Below are 16750 nucleotides of genomic sequence, written 5' to 3'. Positions count from 1 at the left end.
TCAAGCAGAGAGCAAGGACATTCTTCTTAAGCATCTGGCATTTGTAAAAAAGTTAAGTTGCCTGGGGTACACAGTAAACGAAAAGAAATCAAAACTAGTGCCCTCTCAAGAGATTATATTCCTGGGTGCCAGCTTGAACACAACGGCCCAGATGGCTTCTCATGCCAGACAAGCAAGGACAACTGACAATACTTTCAATTGATGGCAACAAAGACCCAACTCTCTGCAAGAAAAATTCTGCAGGCCTTGGGTTACATGGCATCCCGCATACTACTAATTCCATATGCCAGACTGCATATGAGGAAACTGCAATGGTGCCAAAAGAATGTATGGTCTCAACACTGTCAAAGTTTGTAAACAGTTATACCACTAATCCCTTGCCTTCAACAGGAGTTTCAATGGTGGGCTCAAGCTTGTCACCTCAACAAGGGGCAGCTTTTTACACAACCCACAGCCAGGCAAACACTGACAACAGATGCATCGGATTACGTCTGGGGAGCACACATGGCAGGCAAATGTATTCAGAGCACATGGCCCACAGAACAAAGGCATCTTCACTTCAATCAAAAAGAGATGCTAGCTGTACAAAATGCCCTAATAGCTTTCAAGGACCTGCTGCATCCAGGACAACTACTGCTAAAGACAACACCACAGTTATGTGGTACATAAACAAGCAAGGGAGCACTCACTCCTACCCCCTATGCAGACAAGCTATGACCTTGTGGAACACAGCTATAAACCTTCAAGTTCATCTGCAAGCACAATTCCTGGCAGGAGAGAAAAACACACTGGCAGACGACTTAAGCAGAAACATCATGGATCCACACGAATGGGAATTGAATCCACAAATATTCAGAATGATAATACAGAAACGGTGGAGCCCGGACATAGATCTGTTTGCATCCCCAATAAACTGCCAACTACAAAAATTCTGCACAGGGAGTTACCATCCACAAGCATGGAAAGTGGATGCCCTTTCATTCAGCTGGGAGAACCTACAAGTATACGCTTTCCCACCACTACCTCTCTTGCCAAAGATACTCATAAAAGCCAGGCAAGAAGAGCCAAAGATGATCCTGATTGCACCAGACTGGCCACGCCAGCACTGGTACCCAATCTTAAGGAGCTTAACACAAGAACCACCCTGGAGTTTGCCTCAAATCCTACATCTGCTGACTCAGCACAACTATCAAATACTACACAGCCAGCTAAAGACCTTAAACCTAGCTGCATGGAAGATTCCTTAGTCAAGCAAGCAATGCCTCTCTCCAAGGCTGTTATGGATGTCATTCTGGAGGCCAGAAGGCATAGTACCAGGAAAGCCTATTCAGATAAATGGAAGAGATTCTGTGCCTGGAACCAAGCTCACAGACATGACCCTCTTGTCCCAAACATTCCTCAGATACTACAATACTTAACTGAGATGCTGGACAAAGGCCTCTCCTTCTCATCCATCAAGATCCACGCCTCTGCCATCTCTGCTCATTACAACACGGATCCACAAATTTTCTCTAATCCTCTGTTAAAGCAGTACCTCAGAGGGGCTAAAAGCATAAGACCGCCCTGTAGAGCACCTACTCCAACTTGGGACCTCAACTTTGTTTTGGAAAACCTAACTTTACCTCCTTTTGAGCCAGCTAACACAGCATAATTAAAATATATCTCTTGGAAAACCACTCTGCTCCTGGCAATAACATCAGCACAAAGAGTTTCAGAATTACAGGCACTAATGGCAGTGGAACCTTTCCTCATTTTCCACCAGGACAGGGTGTCTTTAAGAACTAACCCTACGTTTATGCCAAAGATGGTATCCAGTGTGGCTCTAAACCAAACTATTCACCTGCCAACTTTTTATCCTAAACCACAGAATAAAGGGGGTGTGACTACTGCACTCTTTGGACATTCACAGGCAGTTATGCTTCTACTTGGACAAAACCAAAGCTTTCAGAAAATCTGAGCAGTTATTGGTAGCATATGCTGTAGGAGCACAGGGTAAAGCCATTTCAAAACAGACCATCTCAAAATGGATAGGACATTGTATATGTTTCTGCTACATATACCATGGAAAACCTGTACCTAGCAGCATTAGATCTCACTCCACCAGGGCAACAGCCACTTCAACTGCCTACCTCAGGGGAGTACCTACCGAGGATATTCTGGAAGCAGCAACTTGGAGTTCTGTACATACCTTCACCAAGCATTATCATCTGCCTCTATACTCTAAGTCCAGAGCTGGCTTCGCCACTGCAGTGCTGCAGGGCCTTATAGCCACCCCTAATGCCTTATAGAACCAGCCACCCTACCTCAGCTTTGGGATTCTACCCAAGTGTAATGACTGCAGCAGTGTAACACGATGAACATAGTACAGATGTTCATCGTGCATACAGCTGCAGTCATCACACCTGGGTTATCCTGCCATCAGGCGGGTCCTCGGTTGGCCGAATTCCAAAGTCTAGGTCTGGCGTTGGTTGTCGTCGCTTCTTCCCTGACGTCAGTGCGGCAGGGGTATAAAAGAGGCAGCCGACGCCAGTTTCTTCAGTCTTTCTTGCCGCGCGGTGCCCGAAGCAGAAGCAGTTCGCAAGTGCCGGTCGGCCAGCTCCTGAGATTTACGAAAAGTATTTCAGCCGAAGTCTTCTTTAAGGCTAAGTACCCCATTGGGGAAACTTTTCTTGCCTCAGACCGATGTCAGACAAAGTTAATAATTGCATTTCTTGTGGGAAGCAAATACCGCATAAGGATTTTCACTCTTACTGTATACCTTGCTTAGGGCCAGAACACGACGTCTCGGCCTGCCGTTTTTGTGCTAGGTTTAACAAGCGCACTATTAAGTGCCGGGCAGAGTTCGCCCTTCATTATTTTGGCAAAAAATTTAATTATATTATGTCGTCGGATATGCCGATGCCAGTTTTAGGCAAAAAACGCAAGGATAAGGACAGACATCCGAGGCCTGCACCGAGTACTGAGACCACACTAAGGCCGACTACCGGTTCTCAGCGAGGCACCTACGCAGCCCCTGACTACTGATGAAACTATTTTACCAGTGACTTCAGTACCCGAGGTCTCAGGTTCCTCTGTCCCCATTCCCACTGCAGATACCGACACCACTCTTGGAGAAATGGAAAGTTTAGCGAGGCCTGCCATTTCTGAAGGCGTTTTTAGGTCTACCACCTTATCTATTAAATCGTTCACTAAATCTAAAGCTCCAATGAAAATTAAAAAAACAGGGTCCTCAAACCCTCTCTCAAGGTCCCATGCCTAAAAAACAGATGCTTAAAATGGCTGAGGATTTGATTTCACTCATCAGGGGTTCTCAACCTCCCTCAGACAAAAGACCCAGGATGGAGGAAGACTACCCTTCCTCAGATCAGGCATCTATTACCTCAGGCCTTTCTGAGGACCTGGATTATGCCTATTCCCCTTTTGAAGACTCTGATGCTGAGGAGTCTATTCCCTCGCCCCCCTCCCCCGAGGACTACTCTTTTGGGGAAACCCTACATACATTGAGAGAACACTTCCACTGGGAAGGCCAAGATTACTCAGATTCCAAGAAAAGGCTCAGGGAATTTCTGCTGCTTCCCCAGCATAGGCCCCTGGCTAGTCCTCCTGTCTTGGATATTTTGGATGATGTGTATGCAGAAACCAGTCTTAATCCAGACTCTTTACCTCATGCCCCTGTTAAACCAGACAGATATTACCGGGTTCCTGATTCTCACCAGTTCTTTTATAAAAGCCCTACTGCTGACCCAGAAACTATTTCTCAGGGTCCCAAGGGGATTAAGGCCTCTACTGCTAAAAACCCTTTACCTTCTGAGAGGGATTCCAGAGCATTAGAAAGGTGGGGGGAAAAAGGTGTATACATCAGCCACTTTAACCATGAGGGCATTAAACTGTCAATTTCATATGTTAAAGTACCAGCAGTTCTTGCGATCTCAGCTGAAAAGCAAAATGACACAAACAGAACAACCTGATTTGAAAGAGTTGCAGGATTTGTTGCATGGAGCAGAACAAGTGGGGAAACGTACCTTACAGTGTGGTTTTGATGCTTTAGAGGCCTCATGCAGAGCTGCTGTCACGGGGTCTGTCATACGTAGACATGCTTGGCTCAAACAACAAACCTTACCAGATCATGTCAAAGCAAAATTATTAGATGCACCACTACAGAAAGATGTACTGTTCAGTGTTAAAGCTGAGGAGGTACTAAAGAAAATGGAGGAAAAAGCGAAATCTATACAAGCAGTTAAAGATTTCTTGCAGGTGCAGCCTCCACGCTTCAGCAGAAACTGGCCTTCAAAAAATTGGTCCTTTCCAGCTACGGACAGACCCCAAAGGGGTAGAGGACAACGTCAAGGATCTTACAGAGCTAGGCAATGGCAATTACCAGCCCCAAGAGGTGGAGAAGAAAGAACACAGTCATTTAGAAAACAGACGCAATGACTTTCCCCTATGCCTGCCAAACAAAGCTATAATGGCAGCACCTTTGGGTGGAAAACTGGCCTTATTTTCAAAAAACTGGCACATTGTTACAAAGGACAAATGGATTCTGGATATTATAGACAGAGGCTACAGATTCCACTTTCACACCCTTCCAAAAATGAGGGGCATGCCAAACCTGCCACAAAATCAATGGGCAGAGGCACAAAAACAAATTTCCGCTCTCGTGGATATGAAAGCAATTCAAGAGGTACCTGCAAAAGAACAAGGTCAAGGTTTTTATTCAAGACTATTTCTGGTACCAAGGAAGGACAAAGACTGGAGACCCATCTTAGACCTATCTATTCTAAGCACATGTCTAGGGGTACTAAAATTCAAGATGCTCACATTACAGCAGCTTCTTCCCATGCTGGGCAAGGAGTCTTGGCTGGTAACGTTGGACCTCAAGGCGGCATACCTGCATGTCCCTATCAGAAAAGATTGCAGAAGATACCTCAGATTTCTTGCAGGTTCAACCCATTATCAATTCTCTACATTGCCCTTTGGCTTATCTACTGCACCCAGAGTGTTTACAAAATGCCTGGCATCAGTAATTGCTTTCTGCAGACAATGAGGAATACAAATCTACCCACATCTGGACGACTGCCTGATCCAAGCGGACAGCAAGGACATTCTATTGCAGCATCTGGCATTTGTAATAAAACTGTTAAATTGCCTGGGATACACAGTAAACAAAAAGAAATCAAAACTAATACCTTCTCAACAGATAATTTTCCTGGGTGCCAGCTTAAATACAACGACCCAGATGGCTTACCTCACGCCAGACAAACAAGGGCAACTGTCTCAATACTTCAACAAAATGAAAACTTTAACCAGGCTAACTGCAAAGAAAATCCTGCAGGCTCTGGGGTTCATGGCATCTTGCATTCTACTAATACCATTTGCAAAGCTGCATATGAGGAAACTACAGTGGTACCTAAAAAAACTTATGGTCTCAACACAGACACAGCTTGGAAACAATTTTACCACTCATTCCATGCCTTCAAAAGGAATTTTTGTGGTGGGCTCAAGCATGCCAAAGAAACACGGGTCTCCCTTTCTGTATACCACAAGCAAGGCAAGTCATCACAACAGACGCCTCAGACTACGCATGGGGAGCACACATGGCAGACCAGTGGAGCCAGGGAAAATGGTCCCAAAAAGCAGATGCACCTACACATCAACCAAAAGGAGATGCTAGCTGTGCAAAATGCTCTTATGAATTTCAAGGACCTACTGCAACCGGGCCAGCTATTGATAAGGACCGACAACACCACAGTCATGTGGTACATAAACAGGGAGGGACGCATTCATATGCCCCCTGTGCAGGCAAGCTATGACCCTGTGGAACACAGCATTGGAATTACAAGTTCAACTGCAGGCACAATTCCTGCCAGGGAAGGAAAACACTCTGGCAGACAACTTAAGCAGAAATATGACAGACCCTCACGAATGGAAGTTGCATCCTCAAGTCTTCTCAAAGATAACTCAAGCATGGGGACAGCCAGACATAGATCTGTTTGCCTCCCACAGCAATTACCAGTTGGAAAAATTCTGCTCAAGGACCTATCATCCACAGGCCTGGAAAGTGGACGCACTATCTTTCAGTTGGACAGCATTGACAGTCTACGCCTTCCCGCCTCTACCTCTACTTACCAAAGTCCTATTAAAAACCAGAGCAGAGAGGCCAAAGATGATTCTCATTGCTCCAGACTGGCCACGACAGCACTGGTATCCTCTCCTAAAGAACGTGTCACACTCACCACCATGGATCCTACCTCAAGTTCCTCTTCTGTTGTCACAGCACAACTACAAGATCCTTCACAGCCAGCTCAGAACTCTACATTTAGCTGCATGGAAAATACCTTAATTTGCCAACAGACTCTCCTCTCCAAGGAGGTACAGGATGTCATCCTGGAGGCCAGGAGACCCTCTACTAGAAAAACCTACTCCGCCAAATGGAAACGATTTTGCTCCTGGAATCAAGCAAAGGGCCAGAATCCTTGGGTAATAAATATACCTCAGATTTTACAGTACCTAGCTGAGATGTTAAACAGTGGCCTTTCCTTCTCTTCCATCAAGATCCATGCTTCAGCAATTTCAGCACAATATAACACGGATCCTCCTCTATTCTCACATCCTCTATTAAGGCAGTTCCTCAGAGGGGCAAAAAATATAAAACCCCCACGGAAACCACCAGCTCAAGCTTGGGACCTCAACTTTGTATTGGAGAAGCTGACACTGCCTCCTTTTGAGCCGGCCTCTTCAGCAGAGCTACAATACTTGTCGTGGAAAACAGCTTTGCTTCTGGCTATTACCTCAGCACGCAGGGTTTCGGAGCTACAGGTCCTCATGGCTGTGCAACCATTCATCATTTTCCATAAGGACAGGGTTTCCTTACAAACCAACCCTACCTTCATCCCAAAGGTAGTATCCAGTGTGGCTTTGAATCAGACTATTCATTTACCTACCTTTTATCCAAATCCCCAGAACAAAGGGGAGAGGCTACTCTACTCCTTGGACATTCACAGGCAACTTCATTATTACTTGGACAGAACAAAGTCATTCAGGAAATCTGAGCAGCTCTTTGTGTCCTATGCTACAGGTGCTCAAGGAAAGGCTATTTCCAAACAGACTATTTCAAAATGGATAGCCCACTGCATACACTTTTGTTATTCATTTCATGGAAAATCAGTGCCTGTATACATCAGATCCCACTCCACCAGGGCTACAGCTACCACAGCAGCTTTCCTCAGGGGGGTCCCTACCAAGGACATTCTGGAAGCAGCTACTTGGAGTTCAGTGCACACTTTCACCAAACACTACCACCTTCCACTATACTCAAAATCTAGAGCAAGCTTTGCCACAGCAGTCCTGCAGGGCATTCTAGCCCCTCCTAATTTCGCTTAGTACCAGCCACCCTTACTTAGCTTTGGGATTCTACCAAAGTGTGATGACTGCAGTTGTATGCACGATGAACATAGTACAGTTTTGTACCTACCATAAATGTAGATGTTCGAGTGCGCATACAGCTGCAGTCCAGGTTACCCTCCCTCCATCCCCTCTTAGGACAGGGCTTATGACAAACACCTTTAACATACAACCTATTTGGGGTATTCCTATATGGTGTATTTGCTTGCAACTACTGTTTTGATTTATCTACTTATGTATGTTTGCATAACATCATGTACTGCCTTCCTTTATGGGGGTACCTGACATCTGGGGCAAGAAAAACTGAAGAAAATGGCGTTGGCTGCCTCTTTTATACCCCTGCCGCACTGACGTCAGGGAAAAAGCGACGACAACCGACGCCGGACCTAGACTTTGGAATTCGGCTGACCGAGGACCCGCCTGACCGCAGGATAACCCAGGTGTGATGACTGCAGCTGTATGCGCACTCGAACATCTACATTTATGGTAGGTACAAAACTGTACTTTTTGTACCTACCATAAATGTAGATGTTAGAGTGTATACACTGCTGCAGTCCAGGTTACCCTCCCTCCTTCCCCTCTTACTGGCTGGTACGTACCTATGTCTTCTACCCTTACTACCTATGGGGAGTATTTGCTGGTAGCTGTAAGTTGTTTTTTGCTTTTCTTATGTATGTTTTATAATTAGTTGGAATTGCCTACATATTAAGAGGCACCTGACATCTGGGGCAAGAAAAACTGAAGAAAATGGCGTCAACTGCATCTTGTATACCCCTGTCGCACAGACGTCAGGGAGGAGGCGACAGCAACTGACGCCGGACCAAGACTTTGGAATGCAGGCCGACTGGGGAACCGCCTGACGGCAGGATGACCCAAGTGTAATGACTGCAGCAGTGTATACACTCGAACATCTACATTTATGGTAGGTACAAAACTGTACTTTCCACCTTGTGATCTGAATTTCTTACTTATAGGCCATCAGAAAACCTTTCAAACCTGCATCTTTGAAAAACCATGAATACCTCTCTTGGAAGAGTATTTTTATAGTAGGTGTCACTTCATCAGCAAGAGTTTCTGATCTCCAAGCTGTGTCCCTATCTCCGTAAAGACAGGGTAAAGTTGTGTAAAATCTTACCATAACAGTAGATGTCCTTCCCTCCACTGTTGCAGTATTCATTAATGAAGGGATGTCCCACCCCAAGCAGCCCGTTCCTTGGCTAGTATTGATGAGCTTAAAAGTGATCTTGTTTGTGCCATATGTTATATTTATGGTCCCTGCACAAAATGTAGGGCATAAAAAAGATGCATGGGTGCAACTACTCAGAAGAGAAAACTTGTTACAGGACAAAGGAGTCCATGCACATCCCGAAGGAAAAAATGCGGAATAAACAAGAGTGGGTTGGAGTGAGGGAGCAAATACTGCAACAGTGGGGGAGAAGTACATCTACCTTTATGGTAAGATTTTACACAACTGTACTATGTACATCTGTATCACTATCTTATTCATTAAAAAAGGGAAAGTTAAACAGCTCAAGAAACAGAATGAGAGGTGAAAGGCTGAGAAGAACCCTCAATAAATCCACGTAAAATAGTTTCAGCAAAATCTGTTCTGGCCTAAAAACTCTATCCAACTTCTTAGTAAAGGTATGCACTGAAGACCAAGTAGCAGCTTCAAGGACAGAATTGATGTCCAGCCCCTTGAAGAAGGCACCAGAAGAGGCAACAGCCATAGTAGAATGAACTCTAACAGAGGCAGACAGAGACTTGCCCTGAAGAGAATAACAAAAAGAAATGGCCTTAGATATCCAGGACTAGATGGGCTGCTTAAAAACAGCCAAACTCAGAGATGGGATGAAAGGAAACAAAAAGCTGACCAGATTACATTTAGTACTTGAGCTATATGTGCAAATCCAAGATATGCCAGACCCTTTTATTGGAAGACTGAGGAGAAGGGAAAAATGAAGGGAGTTGTACTGACTGATTTAATGACAAATCATTTATCACAATGGCCATCCCTATGAAAAAAGGAGGAATGGTCATAAGGGCCTAGTAAGAGAGCAACAAAACAGTCTTCCAGGTACAATGTTCCAAAGAAGCAGAATCTGCATGTTCAAAAGTAGCCTGAGTCAATTTTTCCAAAACAAAATTAAAAGTCCCAAGGAGGAAGAATAGGGTTTCTTGGAGGCCTAATATGCAGGATACCTTTAAGAAATTGTTTGACCTCAAAATGAGAAGTCAAATGAGGAGTCAAGGGCATATAAATAGAAATGGCTGACAAACAGGCCTTCACAGAAGAATAGGCTAAGCCAGACTGCAGCAACTCGCGCAAATAAGAGAACCAGAGGGGATACCCAAAGAAAAGGGTCCTAGTTACAAGCTTGGCACCAGACCAAAAATGTTTTCAGTTTGGACATATAAGATTTTCTGGATGAGAGTTTTCTTGTGCCCTGTAAATCCCTGTGCATGTCCACAGAAAAGAGGTGCCTGAAAGGGATCAAAACTCTATCACCCACAATGTTAGTTGCATAGTGGACAAGTGGGGATGGGTGACAGACCCCTTGTCCTGTGTAAGGAGGTTCAACTGGTGAGGTAATTTGTGATTATTGCCCCTGGCCAGATGCATTAAGTGGGGGGAACCAGTGCTGTCTTAGCCTAAAGGAAGTCACTGGCAACATTTTTGGGGAGTCCAGCTGAACCTTCTTTAGGACTCTTGGAAGTAGAGGAAGAGGAGGGATAGCATAAAGAAACCTCCCCTGCCAAGGAAAGGATAGGGTATCCATTTTCCAGGTAAGATGGCCTGGCACTCTGGATCAGAAGAGCAGAAGCTTCCTGTTCAGAGGACAGGCAAAAAGATCTACCTGAGGAATACTCCACTGATGGACAATGTCCAGAAACACGTCTCTGTGAAGCATCCATTTGCAAGCCTGTGTTTTGGACATGCTTAGAGTGTCTGCCACAAGATTGTGCTCTGAAGGAAGGTATACTGCATTACTCCCTGAAGAGTTAACTAATAACTGAGTCGCATCCCTAGCCTGAAGCCTCATCCTGCAGAGGAGGTAAGATTTCATGCCCCCCTACTTGTTGACATATCACATCACTGTAGTGTTTGTGTACACCTTCAAAGGGCCTGGAGAGAACATGGGGTGAAAAGCCTTGAGTGCCAGAATCAGGGCCCTCATCTCATTGCTGTTGATATGGTCTGACTTCTGATTGGGTGGTCAAATACCCTGAACTTTCTGGTGACCAAGAGATGCCCTCCCCCCATGTTTGAGGCATCAGTGAACAGCTCTTGAGAAGGGACTGGAGGTTGAAAGGACCAGCCTGGGTTGAAAGCAAACTGTTGAATCCAACACTTAAATTCCTTCTTGAGACAGGGAAGGAGGAGTGCACTGAAATTCAGAGGGTGATGATACTGCAGCCAAACTGACAAGATACCATTGAAGCTTTCACATATGCAGTCTGGCAAGAGGAAGCATCAGACTAGGAGGCCATGAATCCAGGGCCTGAATAAACCCCCTGGCTGGCATGGCAGTCAGCGGAAGAAGTGACTGAAAGAAGGCTGTCAATGACAATACCTTTGGAGGCAGAAAAGAGGCCAGCATTGACACCATCTGAATCCTGCAACCCAGATGCAGATGATCCTGAGAGGGAGTTAGAATGGACTTTTGGAAGTTGACAGTAAACCCCAGACTTAAGAGATATGGTGAACTGCAGATCATGCAACAATCGACTGGGAGAAGGCGCCTGATGCAACAGGTCATCTAGACAAGGAAAATCTGAATGCCTTGGAGCCTGCAGAAGGCAATCACAGGAGCTAGATATTTTGTGAAATGCCCTTGGGGTTGTAGAGAGGCCAAAGGGCAAGGCAGAGAATTGAAAATGAGAGGAAGATGCAGAGAAATGTAAAAACTTTGTGAAGAAAAGGTAAATAGGGGTATGAAGTTAAATATCTTTCAGATCAGAGGACACTAGAAAGGCCCGGGTAATAAAAGTGGAAACAGAGTTTGAAGAGTAAGCATCCAAAAAGAAGGGATCTCGAGAAAGGTGGTGAGCTGGGAGAGATCCAAAATAGGTCTCCAAGTGTCCTCTTTCTGAGGAACCAGGAACATCCTGGCATTAAAAAAATCCACTTGGGAAGGGGGAAGACGTTGATTGGTTCAACAAGGACCCTAAAACCTCTAGGAAATGAGGACTTTGCTCTAGAGGTTATTGAGGAATCCCATCAAATGTAGGGAGAGATATCTATGCTATGAAGTAACCCTGACAGATTATAAAAAAAACCCAAGATTCTGAAGTGATGAAACACCAATGTGAAAGAAAAGTGGAGAGCTTAAGGGACAAAGGAACCTGATCTAAAGGCGGGGGGATTGTCAAAGAGAAGTAGGCTTATCAAATGAAGGAGGCTTCTGGTCCACAGAAATCTGAGAAGCCTTAGCAGAGGTAGCCCACCTCCCACCCTTCCTGCCCTTAGAGGCTTGGTGGGGTAGTCTGAAAACAAAAGCAGCTCTAGGAGGATAATTCTTCTGGAATGTGGGCATAGGAGAGAGAGAAAATTATGTTTAAGTCTTGCAAAGCTTAGCCATTCTCTTGCAGATATTTAAACAAGTCAGCAGCAGCAGCTCCAGAAAGATGGCTATTATGCAAAGGAGCATTCAACAACTTGGCCTTAATGTCCTCAGGAAGAGACTGGATGAAGCCAAAAATCATCCGACCGAAAAGCCACAGCCCTAGAAGAGGCATCAGCAGCATCATACACTTGCAGAGCCTAAAAAAGATAAGGCCAGAGGATTTGCCATCAGAATCGGGGAAAGTAGAGAGAACCTGACAAGCCTGAGCAATCAAGGCTACAGCATACCTGGTCATGTGGGTCTGGTAATTAATAGCCCTAAAGGCCAAAGTAGAAGCAGTGCACACTTTCTTGCCAGTCCTCTCCATTGCTCTGCTATCCTTATCAGAAGGCAGAAGTTTGAATGGTTTGTCAAAAGAGACTGGCACCACAGCAGGATCAACAGAAGGACATTTAAATAAAAATAGATTATACAAGGTTCCTGAGGATTGTCTATTGGGTTTCATAGGAGCAGGAGGCTGAGAATCAGGAGACTTGGAAGCAGCAGTGATAGTATCTAACCTAACAAGGCAGCTAACACAGAAGGAGCTGCCGCTGGTTTAGGAGTATCCACCTGAAGCAACTCATAGTATTGTCTCTGAATATCTGACACTTGAGAAGAATCCCACTTCAAAAATTTCATCATCCTAGCAATTGTGCCCCAAAGGACAGTTCTGCAGAAGGAGACTCAGAGTTAACAGACTCCTCTTCAGCAGAACCATAAGCCAAAGGTGAGGCATCTGTGAAGAATAGGACAGACCACTCATCAAACAGGGAATCTAGTTCTCTAAACTGTTTAGAAGGGGTAGAGGTCCAAGGAGGAGTGGGTACTGAAACCCCCTGAGGAGGCTTTAGAGCCATTAAGGCAGAGAGCAAGCCTTGAGTAATGTCCTGCCATTCCCTTTGAGGATGTATAGGACAGACTGAAACTTGTTTGAGTTTTTGACTTTTCTTACAGGGGCCATCAGCCCTAACAAATACTGGAGGTTCCAACCTTGTGTGAGATTTGAGAAGAGACCACAGAACTTCCTCCCTGACCAATGCCTGTGGAATTCCTCTAGTACCCTCTGAGATAAACTGCAGTTCCCCCTCGACATCCAAAGCAGACGCCTGCAAAGCCTTAAAGGATGTGCGAAAAAACAGATCCATGCCAGCCTCCGGCAGGGTAGTAGCAGAGGAATCTGACAAACACCAAAAAACCTACAGAGCTATTACCTGCTTCCAGAGGGACATCTAGTAGGGGCTGGACAGATAGAGAATGGCATCTTTTAAGTGCAAACCCTTCCTTTATTCCCAAGGTTGCTTCTTAGATGCTTCACAGCCTGTGCATCTACCAGTTGTCTTTCCTAATTGTAGAAACAGAGTACTAGCTTCATACCCTGGATGTACAAAGACAATTGGATTTTTATATTCACAGAACAAATTCATTCAGGAAGGATGAACGACTTTTTGCTTTATTTGTTCAAAACAAATTAGGGGGAAGGGTGTCCAAGATTTCACTTTCAAGGTTGTTGTTTGACTGCATCCCATTCATCTATGCATCTAACAACAAACCTCTTTCTTATAAACCAAGAGCTTACTCTACTTGTGCCATGGCAGCCACTTCAGCATTTTTGAGCCCATTCTCTAGATGATGTCTGTGAGGTTGTGACCAAGTCTTCCATGCATACCTTTATTAAGTACTACAATTTGGATTATATCTAAGCATCCTTTGGTGTTACCATCCTGAAGGGTCTCTTGTCATGATACCACTCGGGGTTTCTATAATGTGGGATTGTGACTCATGGTTTTGATTGGATGGACTAAATGACTAGGATACAGTTACATACTTAACCTAATGATAGATCTTTTCATTCCATCTTGTCTGATAAGACAACTCTCCTGCTTTCATATTGTAAAGCCTGAAGGTATCAGCAAGCCTCAGGTCATTGGGTCTGTGGCAGCACAGATCAGTGATGGCAACATCAACACTGTTTTTTAGGACTGCATCTTTATGGATGCATTTATGCATGCAAACACTGTGTGTGTGTGAAAGAAAATTGTGTTTTGTAGACTTAAAAAAAAAAAAAAAGTTTTATAGGTTTCTTCTGAACTGGGAAGACAAGTCACACTTGAGCCATGTTTACAGCATTTATACTCATGGAAGGGCAGGAGGCGCTTATGTCACTTTGAGTTTCATCTCTAAATATGCTGGATTAGCATAGGATAGATAATTGTAAATTAGTTATATAACTGTTAATTTAAGTCTGGCAATTGCATAACTTAATTTACTAGTGCTTACCCTGCGCTAATCCAGCATAATTAGAGATGGATCCCAAAGTGACTTAAGTGCTTCCTGCCTGCCCCTATGAATATTAATGCCACAAACATAGCTCAGTACATTCAGTCTTGTGTGTTTGGAAGCAATTTTAAAATCATTGTATGTGTAAAAGGCTATGAAACCTTTTGTTTTTGTATAAAAACAAAATGATGTTTTGTGCCTAAATTTGATCTTTGAGGCATGAAACTAGATCTGAGGTAACTAGGGGGACATGTGTCATGAGCAGAGAAATCCTTAAAGGGGCTTGAGACTTGAGCACTAATTCTGCTGGAACTGATCTGACAAGTGGCTAGAGGACCCACATGTTGTATCTGTTGGACTGGAATGAAAAGATCTATTATGGTAAGTATGTCACTTTCATTTCTATCCTATTTGCTTTAGTTATAACTGCCAGCAGAGGTTACCATTTGAGGTTTTTTCAGACTCCAGAGCTTTCTCAGTATTAACTGCTGTGCCCAAAGACCAATAGTAGAATTCCTATACACTACCCTGCAGGGTGATTTACTTCTGCAAGCCCTTCTTGGGAATTTCAGGGAAGGAACTTTCCTTGGGGCATTCCCATGTCCTTGGCCATATTCCCATAAGACTTGCACATTTTCTAGATACACTTCTACCTCTTACACGTCTCTTTTTTCAACAGATGGTTTTCATTCTCACTGCTGCAGTAGCCTATAGGTAGTGTCCTGTAAATAGCACAGCACCCAGCCAGCTTGCCAAAGCTTTAAATAATCTCCCTCTCTCACTCTGGCTGCTGATAGGCTGCACCCTTTTTGGAGGGAAAGTATATCAGCATGAAGAGTGAGGTAAATCTTCATAATTCTACTACTGGTTTGAAGAAAAGCATCTCTGTGGCACCAGATTCTTCCAGGAAATTTTGGGTATGAAAGAAGGAACACACATGGAGACTTAGATCTGTCTTGATTCAACTTTTATGTGAGTTCCAAAAGTCAAGCTGTTGACCCTACAATCAATGCTTGCACTGCTTCCAGAACATTGTCCTATTGTAACACTAGATCTCAGAGATGCTTTCCATCACTTACCCATTGCTCACAATTTCAGGAAATATATATGATTTGCTGTATCTGGATCGCATTATCACTTGAGAACTGTGCCTCAAGTGTTCACAAAGTGCCTAGCCCTAGTGGTGGCTCACTGCAAATTGCAGGGGATTTATATTTTTCCTGTTTTAGATGACTTGCTTATCTGTCAGTCTTCTCATAGATGTTTAGAGTCCCTAACAAATGTGTCCAACCTCCTGTCACATCTGGGATTTCACTTGGACCTACAAAAATCTTGTGTCTCACCCTCTCATGAAATTTTTTGTGGTGTCTGATATACTCAGAAAAAATGGCCTTCTATCCAAAAGAAAATATAATAGCATACCAGCAAATCTCTCCAAGTTTTTTCTCAACAGCTTCAGGCTCCAGCAAGAGAATTTCTCAGGATTCTAGGCCTCATGGCATTCAAGGTCCTCATGATACCACTCGCCAGATTACACATGAAAAAAATCCAAAGGTACCTAAAAAAAAAAATATTGGTCTCAGCACCTACACCCCTTGGACTTTCGGATTTCTTTACTGGGGTTTGAGAGTTGAGAATTGCAGTGGTGGGGAGATTAAATGGCACTCGTTCTAGTACTCCCTTTCTCTTGCTCCCAATCCCAGTTCACTTTGTTCAGACCAACTCTTCAAATTATGCTTGGGATGCAATTTCCATGAGAGTAAAAATGTAAGGTCTGTCAGACTGTTCAGTCAGGCCAAAGCACATAAACATCAAGGATTTTTAGCAGTGATTCTTAAATTGAAAACTCACCATCTATGAGCTGTGGACCCATCACAGGTGGTTATAGACAACACCATAGTGGTGTGGTATCTCTAGAAAAAAAAAAGATGATAAAAGGTCAAGCCCTCTTTTCTGGTTGGCAGTGATGTCTTGCAATTGGCACTTAAGCATTATGACTCTGGGCCTCCAGTATTCTGCCAGAGCAAAATATTGTGGCAGACAGACTCTGCAAATCCTGGACAGACCCTCATGAGTGGAAACTTGGTACAGGCATGCAGATGTGGGGAACTCCTCCAGTAGATCGATTTGCCTCCTTGCAAAACTGACAACTAGAAAAATTCTTTGAGATATCCTTGCAGCCGAGCATGTAGAACAGATGCCTTGTCTTCCCCTTGGTCAGGAATGTTCCTACATGCTTTGCTTTGTCATTCCCTTGGCCGGGAATGCTCTTTTATACTTTTTTACCATCTCCAAGTTACTTCTAAAGATTCAAAAATCATTGTGCTGACTCCCTTTTAGCCCAGGCAAAATTTGTTCTCCATTCTAATGGAATTGACTAGGAGCAGTTATCACAAGCTTCCTCACACAGCACATGGGAAGCTTGATAGACCCTGAAATCACTCAACTATAACTGATTGCCT

This window comes from Protopterus annectens, chromosome 7.part0, assembly GCF_019279795.1.
Source record: "Protopterus annectens isolate FY-2018-M chromosome 7.part0, PAN1.0, whole genome shotgun sequence".
NCBI lineage: Eukaryota > Metazoa > Chordata > Ceratodontiformes > Protopteridae > Protopterus > Protopterus annectens.
The sequence above is the reverse complement of the archived record's forward strand: the minus strand, read 5'-3'. Positions refer to the sequence as shown.